This window comes from Antechinus flavipes, chromosome 2 (assembly GCF_016432865.1).
Source record: "Antechinus flavipes isolate AdamAnt ecotype Samford, QLD, Australia chromosome 2, AdamAnt_v2, whole genome shotgun sequence".
NCBI classification, from domain to species: domain Eukaryota; kingdom Metazoa; phylum Chordata; class Mammalia; order Dasyuromorphia; family Dasyuridae; genus Antechinus; species Antechinus flavipes.
The window spans coordinates 89,731,992-89,756,755 of NC_067399.1; the positions used below are offsets into that span (position 1 = coordinate 89,731,992).

At 37.0% G+C, this 24,764-nt stretch overlaps 1 protein-coding gene and 1 non-coding gene across 3 annotated transcripts in view; both read left to right on the plus strand.

Annotated features, from left to right (window-relative positions):
- CAMKMT (calmodulin-lysine N-methyltransferase) overlaps nt 1–24,764 on the plus strand; it is a 525,230-nt gene that overhangs the window by 345,120 nt on the left and 155,346 nt on the right. The window lies entirely within an intron of this gene.
- TRNAK-CUU (transfer RNA lysine (anticodon CUU)) lies at nt 11,199–11,271 on the plus strand. The gene has a single exon. It is a non-coding gene; the product is annotated as a tRNA-Lys (tRNA).

The following is a 24,764-nucleotide window of genomic DNA, read 5'->3' on the forward strand; positions in this document are numbered from 1 at the left end:
TTCTGCCACCAGCCAGCCAAGTGGAAAATGGAATGAATCTCTCTCCAATTGGGCCTCTGCTTTCTTCTTATATATCAGAGAGCAGGATTATGGGTTTTCTCCCAGAGTGCTCTCTGGCCCTAAGAGCTTCAAGGGAGGTGTGAATTCACAAAGTTACAAAGTTTACTTTATGAATCTCCCATACTTGTGAACTCCAATGAGTACTTAAATACTTCTTGCTTATATGAGCTCTTTAAAGGTGTGAACACAAGCATTGTATCAATTAGTTCTGCTTAGTACCTTGTTTCAGGTTCTGGCCCAAAACATCAACTCTAATGAGTTAGCAGTTTGTAAAGATTCCAACATTCCTGCATTTTTTTTTTTTTTTGCCTTGTATCTATTTAGAATATTTGGGCTTTTCAAAGTTGCTTTGACATAAATTATTTTTATAAAATGACAGTGAAGATTCTCAGTTCTAGAATTTCTTGTTGAGTCATGGCTAACTCTTTGTGACTCCTTTTGGTTTTTTTCTTGGCAGAGATGCTAAAGTGATTTGCCAATTTCTTCTCCAGATTAGGAAACTGAGGCAATATGGGTTAAGTGACTTGCCTAGCTAGGGTCTGAGGTCAGATCTGAACTCAGAAAGATGAGTCTTCTGAGTTCAAATCTGACACTCTACTCACTGTGCCACCTAGCTGCCCATTTAGCCTGTTTGGTAACCCTCTAGAACATTATAATGGAAATCACTTTTTTCAATTAATCAGTTAAAAGCAGTCCACTCCTGAATGTTTATAGAACAAAAGCCAGAAAATTTAGTTGCCTTGTATATTCCCCAAATTACAGTGGCCTCGTAGGAACTTAGGCAAATAACTAATGACTCTTTCTTAGGTCTGGCTTAATTTTTTCAATGATTTCAATTAATCAATTAATTAATTGACCACTTTGCACTGTTCTGGACTATGGGGAAATAGAGACAAACAAACAAACAAACAAACAAAAACAATACAAGCATTCCTGCTCTCAAGGAGCTTGCTATCAGACAAATGCAAAAGAGTTAAAGAACAGTTTGAGAAAGAAAATGAATGGTATTAAATTGTATGTTACAGATTATAAATGCTATACTGCTGATGCTGTGCCTGTCAGAAAAGAGGGAAACCAGTGAAGGCTGATGTCACAGAAGCTAAGCTCAATATTAAGGCCAGGTTTCATGGAAGCAGGACTTGATCTTGATCTTGAAAAGGCCAGGGCTTTTCAGGAAGGCAATGTTAAGCTGGGATAATCATGGGTGTGGTTGGTGAACAATTTTAAAGTAAGATTAGGATTTTATAGTGAAGCTTATTTTTAGATACCAGCATTTTGCCATTTGTCAGGGGCAAAGTAATTCTCAAAGGCATTTAGAGACCTTTAAAGTTAGAAAGGCTGGAGGTAGGGAGGAATGTTGAGTGTTTTTCCCAAGAGGAAAAGAAGATTTGCGATTCCTCTATTTCAAGCAACCTTTAACTAGCCTGATACATTTTAGAAATGTTGGTACATTTAAACATCTTGGTAACACTGTAGTAACACTTTTTTTTTTTTTACATAAGCCTGAAAAGATAAGATGCTCATATCATACCTATAATGGGTTAACATTTCTGTATTGTGTAGATATGATAGATATTAGTACAATATGATGAGATAGACTAACTGCAAATGATGATAAAGTGTTCATATGGTGGCACTGATGAAATATCATCCCTGCCCACTGCAGGACCGTTGAACCAATTGTTAACAGCCTGGTACATTTTTTCTCTGTGGCTAAAGATTCCTTCTTTGTGTTGCTTCATCTTTACTCAGTCAAAGCATAAATGTAGCCAGAGATTTTTTTTTAAAACCAATATGAATATGGTGCTTTGTACGCCATTATTTAATTGTTCGTGAAGATCAAATTGTACTAAGCAGAGGCATCTGAATCCAATCTTACGCTGTCAGTTGAGAACATGTCAGTCATTTTCTGCAAATCGCCCCCTTAGAGTCACGATGTGTAATACTTTAATTTTAGGCCTTAAAAACTGAAACATTGTGCAAAATGTACTATCAAGAGCTTTCCCTCTCATCACATTTTAAAGGGCTTTCTGAGCTAAAAAGGGACCAGAGCATCAGGCCTTTACTTGGGTTTCTCTCTGGCACACTAATGCAGTGATGACTACAAACCAGGCTTCCATATTTCTTTTTTAAAAATTGTCAAATGCTTTAAAATTGCCTAGTTAATATTTAAGCTACCAGAACACAAGAAAGTTGCAATCCAGTTTCCTTTCTCAATCAGCCCAAAATTGTCAGAAGTGATTATCAAAGCTGAAAAGGCTTTTTTGTGTGTGTGTTTTGTTCAAATGCTAAAGCTGTGTGTGAACAGCAAGGCCTATGGATTGGCTGTTTTATTTAGTTGACATTTTAATTGAAAATGTAAACTGAAGTTTCTTTTCATTTCTTTGCATTGTTACTGTTATTCTGTTTTGTTTTGTTTTGTTTTGTTTTGTTTCTTTTTTTTTTTTTTGGTTAGCTCAAGTAGACGTGTTCACTGGCATCATTTTGGATAATCGGCCTTTTACATCTTATTTTTCTTTAGTAAGCAAATAAATATCTTAAATGTAATTGGTGCAATTACTGTGTGTGCATTGAACAACTTTATGTTGAGCTTCATGTCATGTCACCTTTTTATGCTGGCATTTTTATGAATTTTTTTTAATTGTAGTGTTCTGAAATATATAATTATTGGCTCAGCTCTGAGTAGTAGAGGCAGAGTTCTGTCATGCTTTTAAACAAATTTATATTCAGTAATACAGAACAACTCTGTTTCTTTTAAGGTCCTTCCACCTCATCTGTAAAAGCAGTCCACTCCTGAATGTTTATGGAACAAAAGCCAGACAATTTAGTTGTCTTATATGTTCCCCAAATTACAGTGGCCTAATAGGAACTTAGGCAAGTGACTAGGGACTCTTTCTTAGGTCTGACTTAGTTTTTTTTTTGAGAAGTAGAATATGGAGATCAAGGATTAATAGGAACTTTAAATAGTTTCCAATAAATACCTTCTTTGCTTGTGCACCTTAGTGAAAGTTTCCACCTCATAATGCCATTTAGCAAGTTCAGACTTAGGGATCCCTATGCACAAACACAAGGCTGGACTAGAAAACTAAGTAAGAGGAAGAAAGATATGTTAAAGCACAGGAAAAGTAAGGCATGATTCTCTCTGGATGGCTTGCATACATTTGTAGATTTGTAATAAACACAGATATTTATTGAATTGCATTTGGGGGGTGGCAAGAAAGAAATCTAAAAGCAAAACCAGAAAGCCATAAGGGGGAAAATGTCAACAAAGCAGTCTTTTGGAAACCAAAACAGAAATTCAGCACGCAACCTGAGACTTATGAGAACTGGCATAGAATTGGACAATATCAAAGACAGTTAATGAGATGGACAATGAGTAGGAGAAAAGTACAGTGTCCTTTTGAGGAACTAAAAAAATCTTGTCCTTACTCAATATTCTGCTCTGGTGTTTTTATAACATTTTAACTTCATAGCAATGCTTATGACTATATTTACGGGCTATATTTCACATTGCATATGAAAGAACATCAAAACCAGATTGAGGGAGAGACTGATTGAAGAACAGTTAGAGGGATTTCATGCTGATGAACATCAATTGTGATATTGTACTCAGCCTAAATTATGATGAAATCATTGGAGGCATCAGAGCAAAAAGCAAATGCTGGGGAAGCTATTAACAGTTTAGCATTTCCAGTTCATGTGAGAATGTGGCTTTCACATACCAAAGGCAATATTATAACCACGTTTAGTAGAAAGTGGAAATATCATACATCTTAGTCAGGCTTTCCTTGTGCTTTTATGTTACAAAGTTAAATACAGATCTGAGTTTTTCCAAAGAGTATATTATGCTAGTCTCAAGTAGCTCTTTAGGTCACTTCATTTCAAGAATTGTTTAGTTATCTATTTTGTATATTTGTGTTTAGAGGGAGAATATTGGAATGAATTGGTGATGAGTAAAAAGGTTATAAGTTAGGCTGAGGTCAGGAACTGTTTGATTTTTGTATTTATATGTCCACCATTTAACATAGTGCCAGGCACTTTGCAAGTGCCTAATGAACTCTTGTTGATGGATTGTTGGTTTTAGCCATTGTCCTGGAAAAATAGTATTATACGCTTGTATCTTTAATTTGCTCCAATGTGATTTCAGGTTTTTTGAGTATACTGGATAATTCTACTCCCTGATTGCCATCTCAAAAGGAGATTACCATGAATGATTTCCTGGTAGAAACATCCATATGTGTATACATACACATATAATTTTCTTTTATCAAATTTAGGTAAAGTTTATTTTTTTTCTTGGTAATTCATTATTTCCTCAGATTTGACATTACTTATAAAAATATAGGAAGGAGCCATCATTTTTTCATAGGAAACTCCCAGTATGGGAACTCTTCCTCTTACCAAGCCATCACAAACACTAGGAGTAAGCAGTTGCCTAAATCAGATGGAGGTTATCAGAGCTGATAAGGATCAGAGATGGCACTCATAATATAGTCTTGTTTTACTAATTTCAAGCTCAGAATTTATTTATTATGCAATACTGCCTTTTTATAAATATGTAAAATTTGAAGTGTGTATATGTATATATAACTGTTGTAGAAGAGTGAAATCATTGTCAAATGTGAGTCCCTCATAATGGAGAAACCAGTAGAGAAAGCTGTGGAGATATAGAAAATTCTCATAAAAGATGGAATTGTGATTTGTAATAAAGATGGGAACACTTGGTGTCTCTAGCTGGCAGAGCTAATTCTTGTTGAAGAATTAATATTTTACATAAAAGAAGTTGTTCTCTGTGGGTGGGCTAATGGATCTCAAATAGTACCTTCTAACCGCCAGCTGGGAGATGAGAGTCATGAGAAGAGAACATGATAGGAAATACATCACTCTTGGATATTTTTATTTCAAATATGATACTTTGAAATAATTTCTCATGAACTGTTATCCTCCTCTACCTTGAAAGGTTTCTGTACTTACCTTTTTGTGCTTTGGAGCTATGAAAAATAATGGCATTTGTCAGAGATTTAATTCAATAGGATCATCTTAGCTTTTCTTCTCGTTGGTTTTTATCAGACATTAGTTCTGCTTTATCCATCTGATTATAAGAGGGCCATGCTGAAAATTTTATTTCTGTACAAGTTGACAGATGCTTTTTAAGGGACCTTCTCCCTTAGGTTTGTTACTATTTCATAGGATCATAGATTTTGAAAAATAAATACCTTTGTCAGTCCAGCTTTCTCGTTTTACAAATAAGAAACTGAGGCCTCCAGGTCACACAAGTAATAAGCAGCAAATCCAAGATCTGAACTCAGATTCTCTGATTTAAAAATCAAGTATTCTTTCCAATACACCATACAGTCTTTTCACCCGCTTTGATGCTTTATACAAAGCCATCCCTCTTCCAGCTGCTGTATTCTGGTATGATATGTCCCTGTATAGCAGTTTATATCCAGTCAGCATCAATTGGGGGTGTTTTGGTATTCTAAGGTAACTGAATTGGAGCAGAGCAGAACACCTGTTTTAATTCTCACTATCATCATTGTGTGGTCCTAGAATAATTTGATTTGTAGCCACAAAATGTCCTAAAACCTATCATAAGGTCTCTATTCCCTCCAGAGAGGAGCCCTTCTAGAGAAATGTCATGGAGAGTCATGATAGCAATTATGTAAGAAGAAAACTTGTATCAGATTTGTGAAATACACTGGTAGAGCGACTAGCATACTTAAGTTTCTCAATGTCAACACTTTTCTTCAAATTCCATCTGTCCATTAGGTTGTTTAACAGAAGCTACATTATTATGTTTATCCAAATCTTTGTGAAATCTCTTTCTCATTACAAGATTATTAATTGATTTCAAGGTAGGGTTGATTACTTCCTTCCCAAGAAGCTACTTAAGACTGTGTGTGTCAGCTCTGATTATTTTGGGGGGTTTTATTTCAGGTTTTGGTTGACAACAGGTTTTTTGCTTTTTTGTTGTTGGCTGTTTGTTTGTTTTTTGGCAATGGGTTTAAATTTAGATTTACCTCTTCCCGTGTGGTTAGCATCCATAGATTTCAGATTCCTTATCCATGAAATAACAACCTTAACACTAACAACAATGGACTTTAAGTTTGCAAACCTCTTTATGTATATTGTCCTCACAACAACCCCGTGACGTGTTATTTTCCCCATTTTACAGATGAAGAAACTTAAGCAAACAGTGATTAAGTGACTTACCTAGTATCATTAAATAGTTGTAAATAAAGTAAATAGCTGAGGTTAGATTTGAACTATGTTTTCTAGACTCCAAATCCAACATTGTATTTAATGCACTTCTTTCCAATTCTAATATTCTATCTGGTTCTTAAACAGGATGAACTAACTTTAAAAAACACTGGGTTATTTAAAACTTAGTCTCTATCAAATTACATTTATATTTACAGTATGTTAAAATGTTAAAATCCAACTTACAATTAGATTTAAAACCCTCCTATCCGGTATGTGTACTAATGAAAGCTTTAGAAGAAAAGAAGAGAATTTAATGAGACTCCTAGAAAAATTGTGCATGTCATATTGTAATTCATGCCAGATGTTTTTCTTTCATAAGTATGTCTTATACTAAGTGGTAGGATTATCGTGATATGGAAAAGTGACATTTTTAAGCTCTTAAATGTATTATATGTACATTGTATGAATAGTGGTGATATTTTTGAGTAGTGAAATAATTATTTTAATCCAGGCTCATTGTCAACTTTTGTCTTGCTTTTGTGTTAGAGATTTTAAAGCCATATTTCCAAAAAAATAGTTTAGCCCTGGGCTAGATAAACATAGCATATTTTCCATGTGTCAGGCAGGTAGTCTGCCATTGTGTGGCATTTACTATTTCATCTATTTGGGAATTAATTCCTAGTGCTCTATGAAGATGATCCAATTTCAGTGTAATTTGTTGGAATTCTTACTGTGCTTGCACCTCACATCTCAAAGGGTAAAAGCATTTGGTTTGGTTTGGTTTGGGATGTAAGAAGATTTAGAATTTGAAATACTAACCTCACTACTAAGAAAAACCTGTTCCCAGTGTTGTGGGCTGAGTCTCTTCTCATTGAACTGGGATACTTAACATTCTTGAGATAATAGAAGGTGATTCTCTGCATGTCTATAAAAAATAACATGTGATGACAATCCTCTGGACTTTCCAATGCCAAACCTTGATTCAGCTAAGATGCTGTGGTTGGCTAGATCTTGAATAAGTATAATCTGAATATCTATTTCAAATTTCGCAGCAGCATCTTCCCATTTTCAATTCGGATCAGATCATTACTGTGTAAAATGAGCATCTACAAAATCAAAAGAACAAGATTGTTTTGAATTGGGAACTAGAGGATAGTTTGCAACATAAAAAAAGAGTTAATCTGTTTTCTAAGAAAAGACATTTAAGATTTCTATAAGCAGTGATAGTGGAAATCTATTAGCTACCCCAAAAGAACAGTCAACTAGTGCTCTAGGCCTGAAGTCAGGAAGACCTGAGTTCAAATACATCCTCAGATACTTACTAATCTGGGCAAGTCACTTTACTCTGTCTGCTTCAGTTTCCTCATCTGTAAAGTGAGTTGGAGAAGGAAATGGCAAGCCATTCCAGTAACTTTGCCAAAAAACAAACCAAAAAAGCCCCCCCAAAACAAATGAAATCATGAAGAGTTGGATAAGACTAAAATAACTGAACATTTATTATTTTCAAACCCATATCCAATTCAATTTAACAATTATTTATTTAATATTGATTAATTAATATTAATATTGATATGTAATAGCTTCTCCATTACATACTGATGAATAAAATGGAATGGTCTTTACCCTTGATGAAGTACTTATAGGTGACATAACTACAAATAAGTATAATGCAACATAGATAATATTGGCGGCAAAATAGAGATTAAGACAAAGTGTTCTCAGAATACTTGAAAAGGGAAAGAAAACTTTCATCTCAATGGGTCAGAGAAAACTACAGTGAAGGTTTAAGGATCATAACAAGTAGAAATGACAAAGAAGTGTGTTCCAGACTTGGGGGACTGCTTGTGTGGGTGCATAGAGACAAGAGATGAAATCTTGAGTTCATGAAATAACTAACAATAACCTAATTTGTCTGGAGCATAGAATGCGTAAAGAGGAATAATGTAAAATAGAACTATAAGTAAAGTGAAATAGGTTAAAAGCAGATTACTTTGGAAACTCTTGGATTCCAAGCTTAGTAGTTTTTATTTTATTTGATAGATAATAGGGAATGACTGAATTTTTTTGACCAGGGCATTGACATCATATGACCTGTTTTTAGAAAGATTATTTTGTATGAAATATTTGTTAGAAAAGGGAGAGATTATAAGCAAGGTGGACTATAAGGAGGCTGTTAAGATAATGTTATGGTTGACTGTTAATGGCAGCCTGAATTAGAATGATGTTAGAGTTCAAATGTTGGAGTTTGTTCTTCTCAGGGCACAGCCGGTTTAGAGGCTTAGAGCCCTTCGGATGTCTCCAAACCCAAAGGTTCTGTCCTTCAGCCTCTGCCTCTGTTTTCTTCTGCCTCCAACAGAGATGGAAGGTCTCTCTTATCTCCTTCTGGGGAGCCCAGCCACACTTGCCGCGGAGAGAGGGCTTCTGGCGTAGCTCCACTGAAGTCCGTCAAAAGTGTTCTCTGCACCAGAGTCGTTTCTCTCGAGTCTAGCGCGATCAGCCAGCCAAGAGGAAAAAATGTATTCTGCCATAGATCCTTCATCGCTGGCTTTTTATCTGCCTCTTCTGAGAGAATGGGATTATGGGTTTTCTCCCGTAGTGCTCTCTGGCCCAATGACTTTAAGGGAGGTGTGAACTCTCTTAAAGTTAGAAAGTGTACTTTGTGAAGCTAGCATACTTGTGGAGTCCAATGAGTAAAGGTGGGAACACAAGCCTTGTCTTGATTAGTTCTACTTAGTACCTTGTTTCAGGTTCTGGCCAAAACAACTTCTTGTAAGATTAGATCAACTCTAATTACTTAGCAGTTAGTAAGGATTCCAAGGATTCCAACATCTCCCCCTTTCTTTTGTTTTAAAACATAGGGGGTTTCTGAGGGGGTACACATAAATCCATCAATATGGGCCAGAACTTTGTAACAGATATACATGGTATACATAAATCCATCAATATGGGAGGCATTATACATAATTTACATGAGCACATAGCAATATAACACAGGCTAGTAGTAATGTAACAAATAACAAGAATCAATCTGAAAATTTACACATGTCCATAAGTCCTAGAAACAGTCCAATAGGATTCTATTGTCCATTAGTTCATGTGCCAGGAATCTAATAATTCTTATGAGCACAATCAGCAACAGAACCACCCGATATTTCTTGGGTCTTCTCCTTTGTTTCAAGGGTCTGCTCCATCTTTCTGCGATGGACAAGGCGAATGCGGCTCGTAGGCACCCATCTGATTCCTTCTCCACCTGTAGAGATGCAAGCAAATCCTCTCCCCCAAGCAGTTAGCCTATCTGGTCCCTTCCATTCACCACTTTCTGGGTCTCTCCACATCACCTGGCGATTATCTAAAGATAGTGGAGCTGCTCGCACTGGACACTGCTCTTCTGGTGGGTTATAAAACCTGTCTGCTGGAGCCAGTGCATCTTTATCAAAGATTAAAAAATTAATGGTATAGAGAACTAAATTTAGAAGTTCTCTAGGGTTACCCGTGGCTCCCCCTTTCTTTTGTTTTTGGAGGAGTGTCTTAATGTCTCTGTTTCTTCTTTCTACTATTGCTTGACCTTGAGGATTGAAGGGTATGCCAGTAGTGTGTAGAATCTTATACTGTGCACAAAAGTGTTCAAAATGTTTGGAGGTATATGCCGGTCCATTATCTGTTTTTATTTCTTGTGGCACACCCATAATTGCGAATGCTTGAATGAGGAATTCAGTGACCACTCGGGCTGTCTCTTTTGCTGCTGGTATGGCAAAAGTGAATCCTGAAAAGGTGTCTACCACAACGTGGATAAAAGACAGACGACAAAAGATTTATAATGAGTCACATCCATTTGCCAGATTTCATTGGGTCTCAAACCACGAGGGTTCTTCCTGGAGGCAGTGTAGGAGCGTGGAAGGGAAGGCAAGCTGTACAGCTTTTCACTATGCTCCTAGCTTCTTCTTTTGTAATCCCAAACTGTAAACGCAAAGCTCGAGCAGCCTGATGGTATTTAGAATGGGATTCCTGGGCCTCCTGAAATAAAGGCGTACTGGCCAACATAGTTAAAAGGCTATCTGCCTTTGAATTTCCATCAAAAATAGGACCTGGAAGTCCACTATGTGAATGGACATGCAGGATATAAATCTTTCCTGGATGCTTTCTCACTTGGTCTTGAAGTTCCTTAAAGAGCTGATATATATTAGAAGCTGCAAATTTTATTTGGGCTGTGGCAATTCTTTGTACCACACCTACTGAATAGGCTGAATCAGATATTATATTTATGTCGCCTGGGTAATAAGTGAGAGCTAGCATGATCGCATATAATTCGTTCTGCTGGGTGGACTGAAAAGGAGTTCTGACTACTCTTTTTACAGTTAGATCATGAGAGTATACAGCACAAATATTTTGTTTGGCTGCGTCTGTAAAAATGGTTGGTCCTTCAAGAGGAACCTTAGAAACCTTCTCCTCAAAAATCCATTGCCAATTATGCAGTAGTCTGGTTATCTTTAATGGAGATCCATGTGCAAAATTTGGAGCCATGGCCAATAAAATCTGCCACTCTGGGATGGTTTCACAGCATACATTAATTTGTGCATTTGTGTAGAAGGTATATATCTTGTCAGGTCTTGTCCCAGATAATTGTACTGCTCGCTTAATGGCCTTTAATAGAATTCTAGCCACAAGCACTGGGTAAGGCGTAAGGCTTTGTTCTGGTTGTGCTGGGAGGTTCACCCACTCTATCACATTGTCTCCTTGATGAAGGACTGCTGTGGGTGCTTCTTTCGTAGCAAAAACCGATATTTCCAAGGGTTTTTGAGTTACTCTCTCAACTACATTGGATAAAGCCAGTTCAACTTCTCTCAAGGTCTCTTGAGCTTCTTTTGTAAGCCGGAGTTCACACCTCCCTTGAAGCTCGTTGGGCCAGAGAGCACTATGGGAGAAAGAAAAAGCAAGCCCGGCTAGCTCAGTCGGTAGAGCATGAGACTCTTAATCTCAGGGTCGTGGGTTCGTGCCCCACGTTGGGCGCCAAATGTTAGAGTTCAAATGTTGGAGTTTGTTCTTCTCAGGGCACAGCCGGTTTAGAGGCTTAGAGCCCTTCGGATGTCTCCAAACCCAAAGGTTCTGTCCTTCAGCCTCTGCCTCTGTTTTCTTCTGCCTCCAACAGAGATGGAAGGTCTCTCTTATCTCCTTCTGGGGAGCCCAGCCACACTTGCCGCGGAGAGAGGGCTTCTGGCGTAGCTCCACTGAAATCCCAAAAGTGTTCTCTGCAGCAGAGTCGTTTCTCTCGAGTCTAGCGCGATCAGCCAGCCAAGAGGAAAAAATGTATTCTGCCATAGATCCTTCATCGCTGGCTTTTTATCTGCCTCTTCTGAGAGAATGGGATTATGGGTTTTCTCCCGTAGTGCTCTCTGGCCCAATGACTTTAAGGGAGGTGTGAACTCTCTTAAAGTTAGAAAGTGTACTTTGTGAAGCTAGCATACTTGTGGAGTCCAATGAGTAAAGGTGGGAACACAAGCCTTGTCTTGATTAGTTCTACTTAGTACCTTGTTTCAGGTTCTGGCCAAAACAACTTCTTGTAAGATTAGATCAACTCTAATTACTTAGCAGTTAGTAAGGATTCCAAGGATTCCAACAGAATGATGGCAACATGAATTAGTGGAAGAGATGAGAGGTGTTGGAAGAATTGTATCAACAAGATATCAGTAATTGATTGGGATGTGAGGTATAATGTAGGGGGACAAGTTAAGATGATTCCAGAGTTCTGAATGTGGATGACTGGGAGAATAGTAGCATAATTAACAGAAATCAGGATATTTGGAGGAATATGAATTCACAAGGGAGAGAAGAAGGAATGAGCTCGAATATATTGAATTTGAGATACTGGTAAGACACCCAAATGAAAATGTTTAAGCATGCAGTTAAAGGTGCAAGACTAGAATAGAGGAGCATAATTGGGATTTGATATATAGCTTTTGTAGTCATCTGTGTAAAGGTAATTGAACACTTGAGAGCATCCAGGAAAAATTGTAGAAAAAAGAAGACTCAAGACAGCCTTGGAGTTCATCTATAGTTAGAGGGTAGGAGATGAATGGTAATTCAGCAAAGGAGAAGGAAAGAAAATGATCAGAGAGTTATCAAGGTAAAGTGGTGATGTGAAAACTAAGAGAGGAGAAAGTTCCCAAGAGGATCAGCAGTCTTGAAAGAAGCAAAGAAGCAAAGAAAAGGAAGTCATTGGACTTAGAAATTAAAATGTAGCTTCTTAGTAAGCTCAAATAAAAGGGATCTGAAAAAAAGCTATTATGTGAGACTTAGCAATTAGTAGAACAACTTTTGAGAGGGCAATTTCAGTAGAATGGTAGTCAGAAGCCAAAGAACAAAGGCTTAAAGTAGAAAAACACCAGACTTGTAGTCAAATAACTTGAGTTTAAATTTCTATCTGCCACCTGTGGAAAAATTGCAGAACTGTGCTGGGTTCCAATTTTCTTATTGGTAAAATTAGTAGGGATAGACTAACTTAGATCTGTGGCTCTATAATTTGTGGTTCTACAGTAAGGAAGCAGAAGTAGCTAGTATAGACTGTTCCTTCTAGGAGTTTTGCAGTGAATGGCAATAAAGAAAGATCTATGTAATTCTATGTTCACATGAAAATTTTTTCAAGTAGAAGTAAGCATGTATAGTAGGCATCAAGGAAGGAGACCTGAACTGGGGAATCATCGCTGACTAAGCCATTTACTTCTTCTCCTTTGCTATCTGACTGCCTACTTGCTTTCCCTGGTCCAGAGCAGGAACAAAAGTGTTAAGTTAGGGTAGATTAAAAACTCCAGTTGGTTAAACTTTTATTAAGCCTATTTGAATGGTGCTGATAAGTACTGGATGCAAAGATGAAAAATACTACTTTGTCTGCTCCCATAGAGGTTTGTGTTGTCACAAAAATGACAAGTCTTGTCCACAAATAAATGACACAAAACAGAATATGATATATCTAGATGAAGCACTGGGAGAAATTTGAGAAATGTGAAATCACTTCTTATAGATATTAATTCTTCTTATAGATGCAGCTGGAAGTGCAAGTGAAGGGAAAATGGAACAACTGTACTAATATTTTTGTAAATTTCTATTTTTATAATAGATGTTATCTGTGACCCAGTACTTAAAGATCTGATCTCATATGTGTGTACTCACATGGACAGGGTTCATTTTTGAGGAATATCCACAAGAAATCAATAATTATTTGGCCCATATTTCCCCCTACTCAGAGCTTACTCTAGGAAAATGCAGAAACACATACACACAACTTGCAGTAACCTCAAATTATTGACAAAATTCTTCTCTGTCTATAGCAGGTCTTATCCTTCAGTTGATCCTAAAGTGTTCTGGGATCTCTGTTTTGTAGAATTCCCAATAGGTTGATAAGCAATTCCTGATATTCCAGTAAGTCATTTCGTCCCACAAAATACCTTTTGGAGAGTTTGGACTATCCTGCTGGAAGGGAAATAAGACTGAGACTGCTAGACAGGCAGCTCTCCTTTCTATCAGACTCTCATCCTCCAAATGTTAATAGCTGAGTACAAAGGCCAGGTCCCTTGCTCCTTTGTATCTTGGCTACAGTTCCTTAGTGTAGTTCCTACCAGTACCATGTGCCCTATACATAATCCTCTTTTCTTGTCAAGGGGAATTTTGCTCAGAAAATTGCTCTTTCCTCAACACAAGCTCAGTTTGGGATTAACTTCCTATGAATATAGTACTCCATAGCACTGCCTATGAAATCCACCTTCCTCTATGTGGGAGGCTTGACTTTGGCTAGGCAATATCTCTCTATTGTCAAGGAGGTTGAAACTCAAAAAATATTGATTGTATTTTATTCTCCTAATTTTTATTCTGTATGTGGAATCCCTTTTGGGCTACTGCCCAAAGTGGGATTCATATTCATAGGTTATATCTTTAGAGAGTAGCTTATACTGCCAGGTAACATGACTACCCAGTCCTATTATTTTAGCCTATGTGCCCCAATCCATGTGTTTTCCATAACAGTTTCCATGAACAGTTCCATGAACTAATTGATTATTTGTTGTTGTTTAGTCATTTTTAGTTGTATCTGACTCTCTGTGACCCCATTTGGGGTTTTCTTGGCAAAGATACTGGAGTGGCTTGTTTTTTTCCTTTTCAAGCTCATTTTATCGATGAGGAGCAAGATTAAGTGATTTGCCCAGAGCCACACAGCTAGTAATTATCTAGGCAAGATCTGAATTCAAGAAGATGAATCCTCCCAACTCTAAACCCAGCACTCTGTGCACTATGGCACCACTTGGCTGCCCTGTGTCACCCACCTGCCCATGCTTAGGAAGTTTGGAAATATCCCTTTCCTCCTATAGACCTATATTCACAAATAGACATAGTGTCTCTAGGCAGACTGGGAACAATCTTAGTGTACAGTGGTAGTGAGGCACATGTGTTTTGATCTTATGTTGCCAAAGCAACTCAGGACTCTCAAACTTTAGGACTACATTAGTGAAAGCATCCCCTCCACTTACAGTATTTCTACTAGAGGAGTTACTCAGCTATTTCCCAGAATCCTGCCCTTTCCATAGCTAGACTGTCAACTGTAAACTCTTGTTCTCTCTTGAGTCCAAAGACAGCTGTCTTCTTTGCAGCCAGAGGTCATAGTTCTTTGAAGTTAATTCTAATCTCAAGTGACCACTTTTCTTTATCCATTTCTATCTGGAGTGTGTGCCTCTGCTCTCTCAAAGCTGACTCACATCTAGGTGGCTCTTAGCTTCTGGGCAGTAGCTGTCTTTTAAGGTGTAGGGTGTGGGAGGAAAATTATCTTCTATCAGCCAGAAAGGTTGATCCTTTTAAATCACTCAGAGAAAAGTATTGTTATTTCACAAGTAGATTACTGTTTATTAAAACACTGTTAATATGTGAAAATTTTATCATTTATTATTACTTTATAAGGGAGGAAAAGAAACAAAATTACTCCTTACTTCAAATATTTGATTTGCTATAGAAATGACTTAACAAATGTTTGTTGATAGGCTGACTGGTAGAGAAAAGGAGCCAAATGGGGAAATGTTATGGAGGTAGAAGTGATGAGATTTGCCAACAAAATTTGGTAGAGAGAGTTGCCAGAAAGATTAAAATTTAGAGGCACTCACCAGGTTTTTAGAGTTATAGTGAAAAGTCTAGATTTATAGATTGAGAAGTAAACTAAATAGATAGAATATTTGAAGTTATTTGTTTGGGAGGAAATGTTTGATAAGTAAAATGAAATTACAGCATCGATATAATCACATAGCTAGATTATTACAGCTTCCTAACTAGTGTTCTTGTATTTTTTTTATTATTATTCACAAACCCCCACATACAACAGATAGAACAATCTCCCTTCAGTTCCATTTTCATAATGTTAATTGTCTTATTTTGGCCATGTATTGTCCTCTAAGTTTCTGTCTCATAAAATTCAAATCCCCCATTATAGCCTTTGAGATTGTCAGTCGATTACTTAGCAAAAATGTCATTCAGTGTAGCACCTCTATTGCTTTGTTTCCCTCATCTTACCAATAAGTATTTCTTTTAGTATAGGCTGTTCTATATTGTTAAACTAATCGTTTTTATGTGGACAAATGCTTGAAATTCTCTGTGGACAACTTAATTGTTCCAGCACTCATACTTTTGCACATTTCACTCTCCATACAAAAAAATATGCTTCAGTCAAATCTTATACATTTTTATTCAAAGCTTATTCAAAACTATTTTCATGAAATCTTGCCTAAATAACTTCATCAAACTCTGGTCACTGCTTTCCTTCTGCCCTTCCAGAAGACTCTTGTACACAGATTTTACTATTCAACTCAATAAACATTGATCTAACAGGGAAATTGGCCAGTGAGATCTCAGTCTTTAGAGTGCCCCAAATGCCCTTCATAGGAAGGCCATTTTTTTCCTGCTCCATTTCAGAGCAGACACAATCATCCTCTGATTAGTTCCCATTGGTATAGTAAATGGTAATGAAAAGTCTTTCAATTGAATGCTGGGACAGAACTTAGACTATATATGCAAAGATTAAGTATACTATCTCTCACTTACTTCTCTGGTGGCTTTTGAGTGAAATGGAAGAAATGTAGTCCTCTAGATACTGATAAATATTAGGACCTTCAAATTTGGGAGAACATGATAGAGAGATTCCCTATCCTGGTACCCACAGCATTTCTTCTTTCTCACTCATAAGCTGCCAGGAAAGTGAGCAAGAGATTACATTCTTGAACTTTTGATATTATACTTGGAGCCAGTTTAAAAGACTTGTCATCACTAACAGGAAAGAATATTTGGGTCTGTTTTAAAGTAGGATAAAAAGGGAACCTCCTTAATACATTTCTTTTTTTTTTTAATTTTTTATTTAATAATTACATTATATTGACACTCGTTTCTGTTCCGATTTTTTTTCCCCTCCCTCCCTCCACCCCCTCCCCTAGATGGCAAGCAGTCCTTTATATGTTGGATATGTTGCAGTATATCCTAGATACAATATATGTTTGCAGAACCGAACAGTTCTCTTGTTGCGTAGGGAGAATTGGATTCAGAAGGTATAAATAATCCAGGAAGAAAAACAAAAATGCAGATAGTTTACATTCGTTTCCCAGTGTTCTTTCTTTGGGTGTAGCTGCTTTTGTCCGTCATTTATCAATTGAAACTCAGGTCTCTTTGTCAAAGAAATCCACTTCCATCAAAATATGTCCTCATACAATATCGTTGTCGAAGTGTATAATGATCTCCTGGTTCTGCTCATTTCACTCAGCATCAGTTCCTGTAAGTCTCGCCAGTCCTCTCTGTATTCATCCTGCTGGTCATTTCTTACAGAACAATAATATTCCATAACATTCATATACCACAATTTACCCAGCCATTCTCCAATTGATGGGCATCCATTCATTTTCCAGTTTCTAGCCACTACAAACAGGGCTGCTACAAACATTTTGGCACATACAGGTCCCTTTCCCTTCTTTAGTATTTCTTTGGGATATAAGCCCAATAGAAACACTGCTGGATCAAAGGGTATGCACAATTTGATAATTTTTTGGGCATAATTCCAGATTGCTCTCCAGAATGGTTGGATTCGTTCACAACTCCACCAACAATGCATTAGTGTCCCAGTTTTCCCGCATCCCCTCCAACATTCATCATTATTTTTTCCTGTCATCTTAGCCAATCTGACAGGTGTGTAGTGGTATCTCAGAGTTGTCTTAATTTGCATTTCCCTGATCAATAATGATTTGGAACACTCTTTCATATGAGTGGTAATAGTTTCAATCTCATCCTCTGAAAATTGTCTGTTCATATCCTTTGACCATTTATCAATTGGAGAATTGCTTGATTTCTTATAAATTTGAGTCAGTTCTCTATATATTTTGGAAATGAGGCCTTTATCAGAACCTTTAACTGTGAAAATGTTTTCCCAGTTTGTTGCTTCCCTTCTAATCTTGTTTGCATTAGTTTTATTTGTACAAAGGCTTTTTAATTTGATGTAATCGAAATTTTCTATTCTGTGATCAGTAATGGTCTCTAGTTCATCTTTGGTCACAAATTTCTTTCTCCTCCACAAGTCTGAGAGATAAACTATTCTATGTTCCTCTAATTTATTTATAATCTCGTTCTTTATGCCTAGGTCATAGACCCATTTTGATCTTATCTTGGTATATGGTGTTAAGTGTGGGTCCATGCCTAATTTCTGCCATACTAATTTCCAATTATCCCAGCAGTTTTTATCAAATAATGAATTCTTTTCCCAGAAGTTAGGGGCTTTGGGTTTGTCAAACACTAGATTGCTATAGTTGACTATTCTGTCTTGTGAGCCTAGCCTTTTCCACTGATCCACTAATCTATTTCTTAGCCAATACCAAATGGTTTTGGTGACTGCTGCTTTATAATATAATTTTAGATCAGGTACAGCTAGGCCACCTTCATTTGATTTTTTTTTCATTAATTCCCTTGAGATTCTCGACTTTTTATTGTTCCATATGAATTTTGTTGTTATTTTTTCTAGATCAATAAAATATTTTCTTGGAAGTCTGATTGGTATAGCACTAAATAAATAGATTAGTTTAGGGAGTATTGTCATCTTTATTATGTTCGCTCGGCCGATCCAAGAGCACTTAATATTTTTCCAATTATTTAAGTCTGACTTTATTTGTGTGGAGACTTTTTTATAATTTTGCTCATATAATTCCTGACTTTCCTTTGGTAGATAGATTCCCAAATATTTTATGGTATCAACAGTTATTCTGAATGGAATTTCTCTTTGTATCTCTTGCTGTTGGGTTTTGTTGGTGATGTATAAAAATGCTGAGGATTTATGGGGATTTATTTTGTAGCCAGCTACTTTGCTAAAATTATGAATTATTTCCAATAGCTTTTTGGTAGAATCTCTGGGGTTTTCTAGGTATACCATCATATCATCTGCAAAGAGTGATAGTTTGGTTTCCTCATTGCCTACTCTAATTCCTTTTATATCTTTCTCGACTCTTATTGCCGAGGCTAGTGTTTCTAATACGATATTAAATAATAATGGTGATAGTGGGCAACCTTGCTTCACTCCAGATCTTACTGGGAAAGGTTCCAGTTTTTCCCCATTGCATATGATGCTTACTGATGGTTTTAAATATATGCTCCTGACTATTTTAAGGAAAAGTCCATTTATTCCTATGCTCTCAAGTGTTTTTATTAGGAATGAATGTTGGATTTTATCAAATGCTTTTTCTGCATCTATTGAGATGATCATGTGGTTTTTGTTTGTTTGGTTATTGATATAGTCAATTATGCTAATAGTTTTCCTAATATTGAACCAGCCCTGCATTCCTGGTATAAATCCTACTTGGTCATAGTGTATTATCCTGGTGACAATTTTCTGTAATCTTTTTGCTAATATTTTATTTAAGATTTTAGCATCAATATTCATTAGGGAGATTGGTCTATAATTTTCTTTCTCTGTTTTCAGCCTACCTGGTTTAGGTATCAGTACCATATCTGTGTCATAAAAGGAGTTTGGTAGGACTCCTTCAATCCCTATTTTTTCAAATAGTTTATATAACATTGGAGTTAATTGTTCTTTAAATGTTTGGTAGAATTCACATGTAAATCCATCTGGTCCTGGGGATTTTTTCTTAGGGAGTTGATTGATAGTTTGTTCTATTTCTTTTTCTGAGATGGGACTGTTTAGGATATTTACTTCTTCCTCTGTTAGTTTGGGCAAGCTGTATTTTTGGAGGTATTTTTCTATTTCATTTAAGTTGTCGAATTTATTGGCATAAAGTTGGGCAAAGTAACTCCTAATTATTGCTCTAATTTCCTCTTCGTTAGTGGTGAGTTCTCCCTTTTCATTTTTAAGACTAACAATTTGATTTTCCTCTTTCCTTTTTTTAATCAGATTTACTAAGGGTTTGTCTATTTTGTTGGTTTTTTCATAGAACCAACTCTTAGTTTTATTAATCAATTCAATAGTTTTTTTACTTTCAATTTTATTGATCTCACCTTTTACTTTTAGAATTTCAAGTTTAGTGTTTGACTGGGGGTTTTTAATTTGTTCCTTTTCTAGCATTTTTAATTGCAAACCCAATTCATTGACCTTCTCTTTCTCTATTTTATACAAATAGGCCTCTAGAGATATGAAATTTCCCCTTATTACCGCTTTGGCTGCATCCCATACATTTTGGTATGATGTCTCATTATTATCGTTTTCTTGGGTGAAGTTATTAATTATGTCTATGATTTGCTGTTTCACCCAATCATTCTTTAGTATGAGATTATTTAGTTTCCAATTATTTTTTGGTCTACTTCCCCCTGCTTTTTTGTTGAATGTAATTTTTATTGCATCGTGGTCTGAAAAGGATGTATTTACTATTTCTGCCTTACTACATTTGAGTTTGAGGTTTTTATGTCCTAATATATGGTCAATTTTTGTATAGGTTCCATGAACTGCTGAAAAGAAAGTGTATTCCTTTCTGTCTCCATTACATTTTCTCCAGAGATCTATCATATCTAACTTTTCTAGTATTCTATTTACCTCTTTGACTTCTTTCTTATTTATTTTGTGGTTTGATTTATCTAATTCTGAGAGTGCAAGGTTAAGATCTCCCACTATTATAGTTTTACTGTCTATTTCTTTTTGCAGCTCTCTTAGTTTCTCTTTTAAGAATTTAGATGCTACCCCACTTGGTGCATATATGTTTAATATAGATAGTGCTTCATTATCCATGCTACCCTTTAGCAAGATATAGTGTCCTTCCTTATCTCTTTTAATTAGGTCAATTTTTGCTTTAGCTTGATCTGAGATCAGGATGGCTACCCCTGCTTTTTTGACTTCACCTGAAGCATAGTAGATTTTGATCCAACCTTTTACCTTTAACCTGCATGTATCTCCCCGCTTCAGGTGTGTTTCCTGTAAACAACATATTGTAGGATTCTGGCTTTTAATCCATTCTGCTAACCGCTTCCTCTTTATGGGGGAGTTTACCCCGTTCACGTTTATGGTTAGAATGACCAATTCTGTATTACTTGCCATCTTGTTAACCCCAGTTTATGCTTTCCTCCCTTCTTTCCCCTTTCCCCCCTTCCAAGTATTAAGCTTGTGAGCACCCCTTGCTTCTCACAGCCCTCCCTTTTTAGTATCCCTCCCCCCGCCTTAGAGTTCCTCCCCCTATCTTACCCCTTTCCCTCCCAGTTCCCGTATTCCCTTCCGCTTAGCTTATTCCTTCCCTTTCCACTTTTCCCTTCTCACTTTTCAATGAGATGGGAGAAGTTTCACCATAAATTGAATATGTCTTAAGATTTTTCACTTAAAGCCAATTCTGAAGGCAGTAAGATACCCACTATATTCATCCCCCTCCATTCTTTCTCTCAGATATAATAGGTTTCCTATGCCTCTTCATGAGATGTACTACCCCCACTTTACCCTTTTTCTGGTACAATGTCCTTTCCACATCAATTTCTAGAACAAGGTATACATGTATTCTTTATACATCTATATAGTCAAAATATAGTTCCCAAGATTAATCTTTACCTTTTTAGATTTCTCTTGAGTTCTATATTTGTAGATCAGGTCTGTTGTCTTCCCCAGAAGGTATTTCACATTTTTCTCCATTGTTTGATTTTTTTGGATTTGCTTGACTGATTCTTCTTGTCTCCTCGAGTCATTCAATTCCACTTGTTCAATTCTGATTTTCAGTGAAGTATTCTCTTCACTCACTTTTTAAAAATCTTTTTCTAATTGTCCAATTGAGTTCTTTTGTTCTGTGGAATTTTTTTCCATTTCGCCAATTTTGTTTTTTAGAGAGCTGTTTTCTGTTTCCAGTTCACTAATCCTATTTTTCAAGGATTTTACTTCTTTATCCACTCTCTCTTTAACTTTCTCCAGGCTCTTTTGCCAAGCCTCCCTCTCCTTTTGCCAAGCCTCCCTCTCCTTTTCCCAAGCCTCACTCTGCTTTCCCCATTTTTCTTCTAGCTCCCTTGTGAGAGCCTTTTTAATCACTTCTATGAGGTTCATCTGTGCTGAGGAACAGACGATCTCCTCCTTTGGGGATTCACCTGGGGACTGCCTGTTTTTAGTCTCCTCAGGATTTAGAGTCTGCTCTCTATCTGTATAGAAGCTGTCAAGGGTTAAAGTCCTCTTCAGCTTCTTGCTCATTCTGTCTATTAATCAGAGACAAACTACCAAAGAAAAACAGAAAAAACTGGAGTCTTTCTTTGGGGGGGGTCTGGGTGTGTTATCGAGCTTCCTCTACAGACTGCAGGGGGCAGCAGTGAGGCACTAGCAGGACTGTGCTGCGCCTGCGCTCTGAGATCCCAGAGCGTGCTGAGTCACTGAGGGGGGGGGAAGGGGGGGGGCGGCCAGGTCCTGAGAGACTCCAGCTGTTTGGGGTTGTATTCTTCAGCCCCGGTGTTTTTAGTTTCTCTGCTGGGCTGTTGACTTGCTGCCGGAGCAAAGTATCCAAACCTGTAGCGAAGCTCTCCCCGCAGAGACGGCTACGATCACTCTCCACCCCCTCTCCAGTCTGCTCCTGTGCCCTCACTGCCGCTGCCCTCAGCCTGCGCCCGATCTAAAACCGCCCCAGCCCTCCAGTAAAGACAGACCTTTCTTGGCGGATCTCAAGGATGGCTTCTCTTGGTAACTATATGTGGGTTTTTTTCAGTCAAGCATTGATTCAGAGGCTTGTAATGAAATGGATAGTGAGAGAAAGCGTGGAGCTTATGCAGCTGTGAGCCTCCTCTCCGCCATCTTAACCGGAAGTCCCTAATACATTTCTAGAAATCATCTCATCAAGATAATTCATTAATTCATAAATAGGCAGAGCATATCATGTACACTTTAAAGCTTCACTGTTGATTCCCTGCCTTCTCAATTTATTACATGTATTAAATGACCATTGTATACAAGGTATTATTAGGTATGGAGATATAAAGTAAAAAAATGAAACTTTATTTATGTTTTGAGTACGAGAATAGCTTGGTTAGACTTATACCCTAGGAAGATTATTTTTGTACATGTAGGGATAATGAGTGGGAAAAGAAGGGACTGTAATTTGGGTGACCAATTAAGAGGCTGTTATGGAAGTTCAGGCAAAGAGATGATGAGGGCATGAGCTAGGTCATCCTTGGGCCTGAATTAGAATGATGAACATTCTGCACCTCAATTTACCTCATCAATAAAGGAAAAAAAATAGACTAGATGCTTTCTCTTTCAACTCAAAATCTGGAATCTTTATAAACTATGGTAAATGAAGGGAAGATAACTTATGTGAGAGATGCTATAAGGGTAGAAACAATAAGACTTATTGAAAACAGAAGGTAATGGGCTCAGGGAGGACTTTGGGCTTCCAAGCCTAAGTTAGACAGAATGAGGGTTGTATTCTGAAATAAACAGAAACAGAGAAACTTAAAAAAAAGTCAGTTTTAGGAAGATTGTGAGTTGAATTTTAGACAATTTTAGAAATATAGACCTTGTTATATTTCTAGGATATCCAAGCATTGCTTTCTTATAATAGTGTTTCTTTTGCATTTTTTCTTTGTAAATACTATTAAATCCTGAAGTCATAGAACCTAAGAGATAAAAGTTATCTTTTTCCTGAAAAAATTTTATATGACCCTATCTTGAATCTAACAGATGTTTATGACAGCATTCATGCATGAGTAGTGCAAAGTGCACATGTGTTTTCAGAACCAAGACTTCAGTGAAGTCACATGCTACATCATGGGCAAATAATACGAGAAATACCTTGGATTTGTATGTGATTTTGAATTAATTTTTGGTCATTGCTTCATATAGTGTTGCTAAATTTTTCGCAACCCCCCACATTCAGTTACACGCCTCCATATGTATCATGACCCATAATTTAAGAAGCTTTGATCTAGTTATCTTCTTAGAAATTTTCCCTATAGCATCTCCAATTATTTTTGGTCTACTTCCCCTGGCTTTTTGTTGAATGTAATTTTCATTGCATCGTGGTCTGAAAAGGATGCATTTACTATTTCTGCCTTACTGCATTTGAGTTTGAGGTTTTTATGTCCCAATATATGGTCAATTTTTGTGTAGGTTCCATGAACTGCTGAAAAGAAAGTGTACTCTTTTCTGTCTCCATTTCGTTTTCTCCAGAGATTTATCATATCTAACTTTTCTAGTATTCTATTTACCTCTTTGACTTCTTTCTTATTTATTTTGTGGTTTGATTTATCTAATTCTGAGAGTGCAAGGTTGAGATCTCCCACTATTATAGTTTTGCTATCTATTTCTTCTTGCTGCTCTCCTAATTTCTCTTTTAAAAATGTAGATGCTACACCACTTGGTGCATATATGTTTAATATTGATATTGCTTCATTATCCATGCTACCCTTTAGCAAGATATAGTGCCCTTCCTTATCTCTTTTAATTAGATCAATTTTTGCTTTAGCTTGATCTGAGATCAGGATGGCTACCCCTGCTTTTTTGACTTCACCTGAAGCATAGTAGATTTTGCTCCAACCTTTTACCTTTAACCTGCATGTATCTCCCCGCTTCAGGTGTGTTTCCTGTAAACAACATATTGTAGGATTCTGGCTTTTAATCCATTCTGCTAACCGCTTCCTCTTTATGGGGGAGTTTACCCCGTTCACATTTATGGTTAAAATGACCAATTCTGTATTACTTGCCATCTTGTTAACCCCGGTTTATGCTTTTTTCCCTTCTTTCCCCTTTCCCCCTTTTCCAGTATTAAGCTTGTGAGCACCACTTGCTTCTCACAGCCTTCCCTTTTTAGTATCCCTCCCCCCGCCTCAGAGTTCCTCCCCCTATCTTACCCCTTTCCCTCCCAGTTCCCGTATTCCCTTCCACTTAGCTTATTCCTTCCCTTTTCACTTTTCCCTTCTCACTTTTCAATAAGGTGGGAGAAGTTTCACGATAAATTGAATATGTCTAAATTTTTCTCTTAAAGCCAATTCTGAAGGCAGTAAGATACCCACTATATTCATCCCCCTCCATTCTTTCTCTCAGATAT